We start from the raw sequence: 7,144 nt of genomic DNA, 5'->3' as shown, positions 1-7,144 counted from the left end.
ACATAGCGGTGGAGACCGTAGCCAAAGCTTTAGTTTCCAGATGGGTTGCAGTGTTTCGTGTCCCATCTATTATCACCACTGACAGAGGACCACAGTTTGAGTCCACACTTTCAAAACGTTGACTGAGTTACTTGGAAGTAAACGCACCAGAACTACTTACCACTCTACTGCAAGCGGGCTTGTCAAACGGTTCCATTGACGGCTGAAGTCCTCACCCATTACTGAATGGAAAACCTACCGGTAGTAAGTTTGGGCATTGATACCACGGTGAAAGCTGATCGAGTTTTTGGATCAACACTGCGCCTTCCTGGGCAATTTGTTGCTCCGCCAAACATTCACACCGATTTGGACCCAAACGATTATGTGGACAGACTGCAAAGGACAATGAGTGAGTTGCTTCACTTCACAGTTGCTTTCACAGTTGCTTCAGGGTGAAAATCGGAGATGGTTACTGTCTGCGCAGGGTATTTTTACATATATATATATATATATATATATATATATATATATATATATACCAAGTTTCAGGAAGTTTCGATGAAAACTGTCGGCTGTGAGACAAAAAAGTCCACAAGAAGAAGATGAAGAACAACAACGTGAGTAGGACTTAGAAATCCTCCACAAGGATCGAAAAAGTCCCGAAGAATCTCATGGGGGATTTTTCCAAAATTCAAGATGGCCGCCACACCGCCGCCCATAATTAGTTAAATCATGAAATCGGCATAGCTAGTAAACTATTGCACTTATAATCTTGCTTTTGGTGGCTAGTCCCATGTTTTCTGACCGAAGCAATCCAATGAAAGCAAAATTAATCTCCTCCAGTCATTTCTTCTTCGCCTAAATCCAATGTGGCATCCCACGTAATGATGGAAACATCAAAATAGTAATATCTCAGCAACCGATCAACTTAGAAAGGTGCTGTTTGTGTCAACAGAGACATGACAGAAGTAAATAGACACCTTAAATTTATTCATTTCATCTGTATAAAGCAAGCTTTACTCAGTGATTTGTACTAATATTCAACTGTTTATTTGCAGAAACGAGTTTCTGGGTCATGTATGACAATTAACTATGCCTCAAACCCAAGGAGCACACGACATTTGCGACTTTCAAAGAGAAGGAATTGTTGGCCAATCGGAAGGTGGAGTCAGATATCTCAGAACCTTGGTATTCCACTTTCTACAGTCAATCGAGTGATTGTGCAATTCACCAGCGAAGGCAAGGAATCCACAGCTTCCCATTCTGGTCGATCTGGGTTTTCAGAAAGATGTCTTTGAGCTGTCAAGTGGTCCATTGAGAAAACTCCCTGTTGCAAGGCAGCAGATGTTGCAGAGGAGGTCCAAGTTAACTCAAGAACTGCTGTGTGGTGCTTTTCATCAACTGGGATACTCTGGGAGAGCAGCTCGGAGAAAACCTCTTCTTCGACCAGCCAACATTCAAAGGAGAAAGAAGTGGGCTGATGAGATGGCCATCAGACCCTTGGAGTTTTGGCAAACTGTCATTTTTTTCAGATGAGTCCCAATTTGCTCAATTTTCTTACAGTGGACACGCATGGTCTGGAGACTTCCCAATCAAAAGTTTTCTTTGACCGATTACAGCCAACTGTCAAACACGGTGGTTTTTCAGTGATGGTGTGGGGAGCAATCTGGAGTGCTGGTCGGTCAGAGCTTGTGGAGTGTGTTAGCAACATCAACACGACACACATTTCTATCCTTGAGAATGGATTTCTCCCCATCTTCTCCACTGGTCAGATGGTCAAAAACGACACACTGTTCATGGAAGATGGAGCTCCATGCCACACTGTGAAAAAGACCAAAGAATGGCAGGACAGAAATGGGATCAAGCGACTTCCATGGCCAAGTCAGTCTCCTAAGATGAATCCCATTGAACAGCTCTGTGCCATATTGGATCGAGCTGTGCGGAAAAAGTCCAGGAAACCAACATCACGGGCAGAATTGCTGATCCTTTTGCGGGAAGCCTGGACAGAAATCCCACAAGAGAAAATTTCAGAACTTGTTAGTTCTACGCCTGAAAGAGTAAAAGCGTTGAAAACTGCAAATGGCAAGTCTACAAAATACGAGTGTATGTATTAAAATGGATCAAATGTTCTTCAGATTTTCAATAAAGAAATTATTTTTAAAAATTATGGTGTCTATTGAATTCTGTCATGTCTCTGTATACCCATGTTTCATGATACAAGGAATCAAATAAGTGTGTATCACACAAAAACGTTTTGTGATCATAAAGCAGAACAACATATTATTAAATATGAGTTTCATTGTGTACAACATTGAATATTACCACACAATGTACTTCGCAATGAGTTTGGGCAATGGTAATTATATTATCTCATACCAGAAGAATGAACTATGGAAGAATGTTCTTGCATAAACTAAACATGCCTGAGATGCCTAAGATGGTTGAGGAGGATTGCAATCAATCTGCATCATGGCCCATGTCATTATTGGACGCATCGGTACAGGTCAAACCCACACAGTGTCCACACGTAGCATTTCATGCTTCGTTAGCCTTCCGACACCGACAAGCTGAATTACCTTTGCAACCCGCTTGACAGTCACAGTATATCATGTTGAGCTGTCGCTCCGGAGCAGCGGCACATTTGGAACCAAAAGGGAACAGATTGCCAGCCCGCACGTCCCACCCAAAATCTAAACTCTAAAGGATCGAGGTCATTGCCATACCAGGACTGGACTTGCAGGAACACACGGAAGGAGTGCATCTTAGCAGAAATACTTGTTGTGGGGAGGGTGCTAAGTTTAGTTGTGGATGGAAGTCTTGCGAGCGATCATCTGCTTGAGGCGAAAGTATCTCTCCTTATCAAGACTTTTGAATTGTTTCACATTGTACATCATCATCATCATCATCATCATCATCATCAAGTTCTCTCTGGCTTCAGCAATGCTAGCTTTGTCACTTCCCCTGTTATTGAAGATGGCGAGGCAAGAGCAGAACTCTTTGCTGCGTTTTGCGAGCATGAGGGGCTTCTTCTTGCCCTTGGAAAAAGGAGCACTGGTGGTATCGCACCCTATCATCACATGCAGTCAAAGATAAACTGAACAAATGCATCATCATTCGGAGGGAATGGGGATGAACCAAAGAGAGCTAACCACTGATATCTCCTAGCCTCCTCGTATGAGCTACAAAAGCCAAAAGCATGCAACATGTGCATGAGGTTCTCTGAGTCATATTTCCGATGCAGATATACACCTAGACCTACTAGCAATGGGGATAGGAACAAACGGGGGTGTGTGACCGACATGATAGCTTGTTCAATCACAATGCTCTTACTCTGAGTCAGTGTAGTATTTTGGGCATGGCGACCTTGCTGAGATATGATTCCCTCAACTAGACTATGGAGTGTCTGAGGAACTGCCTCTTGCAGAGCAGTAAGTTCTTGAGAACGTGGGGAGGAGTACACATCACATTCACAAAGCATGGAACGGATGTCTGCAGCCACTATTTCAGCAACTGTACGAGTCATGCGCTGTTTCTCAAACTGAGGATCAGGATCCCCGTCATCGTACCACGACTGGTGTGCGATTTCACGAAAAGCTCTGCGAAATGTCAATACGTTGGGTTTGCTTAGCAATGATGTAACGACCAAGCTGTCACCAAAATGCTGTTTCAGTTTATTTTCAAGATGCTTTCTGATATGCACTTCAGCCTCATCATGCATGTTCTCTTTCATTATCTCTTCCAACTCGCAGATCGAATACTGGCACTCCGAGTTGTCTTTGAGAAAGTCACCGAGGAAGTCGAAGGCTTTCTTCTTGTCCTCACTATGTTCTGAGTGTGGTTTCTTTGGTCGAAATAAATTGAGACGACAGCGATTATGGTACTTGGCCTCGGCTGCGGGAAGATAGATAGTTGTGGCTAAATGACGCAGCACTTTTCTGCCCGTTTCATCATATCGATTTTCTGGATGAATGGCAATGTCTCACATCTGTACACTCTATCAGTATCTTTGTTTGGGATCCTTCTTCGTTCTGTTTTCATTTGCCTCCTCACAACAAATCAGACAGTCCTTGGTTATGTTAAATTCACTCGAACACTGTTCAGCAGAATGAAGAAAGGGGTTTTCAATGTTATCACCATCGCTCAGCTTCTTCCTATGGGAAATGATACTGTTCTTTCGAGTATAAACCTTCCTCCAGGACACATGAACTATGAGTGACCGGGCAGTGCTAAGATACTGATCTCTACCATCCTCTCTCCGGCGACTGGCATCAATAATTGTAGACCTCGCTTTGGGCTCGCTCTCCATGGTTTCTCCGTCGGGTTGAAATTCAGGGGGAGATTCAGCATCAAACTTCGGGAACAGCGCACAGGGACCCGGCATGGCGCCTTTAATAAAGGAGAAGGAAATGAAGATTACAAGATAATTTCAAAGTTAAATATACTGACATACTGCATAAATGTCATTTCAGGAAGTGAGAAAGATTACAAGGCGGGATGCCTTGTTGGATTTAGGTGAAGAAGAAATGACTGGAGGTGATTAATTTTGCTATCATTGGATTCCTTGGGTCAGAAAACATGGGGATAGACACCAAAAGCATCATCCTAAGTGCAATAGTTAGTACAGAAAAAAAAACAACATACTAAAAGTACAGAATGTTTACAAGCTATTATATGCTGATTTCATGATTTCACGAATTATAGGTAGCGGCGTGGTGGCCATCTTGAATTTTGGGGAAAAAAAAACCCCATGAGATTCTTCAGCAATTTTTTGTCGGATATCTACCAGGTCTCCCGGGGTCACTGTGCAAAAGTTCAGCTTTCACTCCCAAATTTCGACCTTTTGGACCCATCTATTCTATATATTACTAAAACTCTCATCTTGTATGTATGTATGTATGTATGTTCCCGAAATACAGCCAAAAAGGTACACGATAGCGCAAACATTTTCAGGCCACCTTACTCACCATTCGCTTGCAGTGTGCAGTATCAAATTTCGTTCAAATCGGGCAATGAAAAAAATTATTAAAAAATCTATTCCCGATTCAGTCAAGTACTCTTCGGGAGTATTTCATCAATGCAAACAACCTCAGCGATATAGTTCGCTGGAGCTATCTCTTATTTCTCTCTTGAAATGATTTTTTTCATCAACCGCTGTCACAACGGGTTCACGGGTCATCTAGTCCCAACTAATATAGGCAGACTAATAATGTAAAAAAATAAAAAACTCAACCATAAAAAACGTTTAAAAAACGGAATGATTCAATTAGTTTTTAAACTAATGATAACTAAAACTAACTAATGATACAGACTTGTCACTACGCAGTGGTCCGTGTAGATTATTGAGCAGGGATTTATAAGTCCCTCACACCATAATATAGCCTGGTGTTGGCTTAACGGTTAATTCATGGGGACTCACAGAGACATGGCTGGCTCAAGATGTTCGGGTCTTGAGTTCAAGTTCTTTTCGTGCCGTTGAAATAACACCAGGTGGAGTTGACTCAGTCCATCATCCTTCCGAGGTCGGCAAAATGAGACCAGCTTTCTGAAAGCGGGGACACTGCATCAGCGGCAAAGCCACGCTTCCAGAAAATGACGCAACCAGCAGCGACAGGCTGCATACAAAACAATAACACCACCATAACATGGTAATTAAAGGAAGTAGTAAATAGTTTCCACTTGTGTTTTCCTTCAAATATATTTTCCCCAAGTCAAGATAACCTTTGCTTTCCCTGGAAAGTCAATACCTTTTCAAAAGGTTCAGCTTGTCTTCGACTGCACCAATCTTCCCATTACAGAAGTCCTCCAAGATGGACCAATTATTGATAGATCTCTTGTTTCTTTTTGCAACAAGGTCAAATTATCTCCTCTTCAAACATCCCTGGAGGATCAGTCTTATGCACTCTTTACAGTTTCCTTGAAAACAATTCAGCTGCCAAATAAGCCAAGGAACGTTGGGTGCGAGTTCCCGAAATGTGGCGAGTCTTTCCGCAAGGGTCATCAGTTTCTCTGACGATGGACTGCAGATGAAGCACTGCATTAACCGGCTTGAGATACCACACAAGGGTTTGGCATCAACTTAGAGAGCTTTCAAATTCCTATATTTGGAGTTGAGAAGTTGCTGTTTCGACTGTTGATACAGTTCCTTTAAGTTTCATCAAGAATCAGAAACTTCAAAACATGCACCCGCTTTCCTCGAGCCTTAAAGGTGAGATTGTCAGAATTTGAACATCTTGTAATTCAAGATCTTTTGCCTTTTGCCTCGTATTTTGTGGCCGGCATTGTGCTTGTTTGAGAAATTGCTTATCAGCTCTCCAGCAATGCCACGACAGTGTTTTGACAACTTTATTTGGCTGTCACAGACATTGCAACCTTGCAGCCCTCCTCAAGCTACCGAATGCCATTTACTCGCAATTTATAATCAGTACTTGAGTCACCTTGCAGAGACGAGGTAAAGGGTTTCTGTGTCGAATATGCCCTGAAATTAACATCTTGTGGAGGTCTTTGACGTGTTTGTATCATATACAATTAGCAACAGGAGCTCAGCGACAGGGAATGCAGCAAAAGGCAATTCTGTCCAATCAGCCTGATCCACGTCTCCACTGCAACGCAAAACACCACGAGATAGCATCACACCACATGGACTGGAAGGAAACACCCAAACACCCATTTTCAAAGAAACACAATTGGGATTTTGAAAAATATGACATGGAAGGGGCTGGGAGAGGGGGGGGGGGTTGCAAGTCAAGTGTCTAATCAATCTCGTACTGAAAAGCACATTCACTTATGAAATTGTCTTTATGATGTTCCTTTGATGGTGCAGCTGATTTGAAATAATTAGCTGAAGGGCCTGTCTACGACGGGCACTCAAGTACTCTCAAGTACCCTCAAACAGCTCGTATAACTATGTTCTGTGACAGTTGCATTATTTAGTTTAAAATTATATTATTTTGTGGACGCACATATCTTTACAATTGAATTATCGCTTAAGTTTCACATCCACTTCTGAGCTAGCACACACACCACCAGGGAGCGCTATCTCGGCTACGTAAAAACATACATGAGAACTGCATTATTAGAATAAGAAGCTATACGAGTTGTCACTCCCCGTCCTCCAGTCAATCTTCTCGGCCCACATCAGGTGGGCAATGTGCTGCAGCACATTCTT

The 7,144-nt window shown here is 42.5% G+C and overlaps 1 long non-coding RNA gene across 1 annotated transcript; it reads right to left on the bottom strand.

Annotated features, from left to right (window-relative positions):
* Nucleotides 1-592: 592 nt before the first annotated feature.
* On the bottom strand, nucleotides 593-6,271 carry LOC147016443 (uncharacterized). The gene is made up of 3 exons (XR_015049667.1): nucleotides 5,724-6,271; nucleotides 5,396-5,521; nucleotides 593-1,978 (listed from the first exon to the last, which is right to left on the bottom strand). It is a non-coding gene; the product is annotated as an uncharacterized LOC147016443 (long non-coding RNA).
* Between the last annotated feature and the right edge of the window lie 873 nt (nucleotides 6,272-7,144).

The sequence above is a fragment of the Eptatretus burgeri genome, chromosome 11 (assembly GCF_056783735.1).
Source record: "Eptatretus burgeri isolate ZD-2024b chromosome 11, Ebu_testis_v1, whole genome shotgun sequence".
NCBI classification, from domain to species: domain Eukaryota; kingdom Metazoa; phylum Chordata; class Myxini; order Myxiniformes; family Myxinidae; genus Eptatretus; species Eptatretus burgeri.
This window is presented reverse-complemented; position numbering and strand designations above follow the sequence as displayed.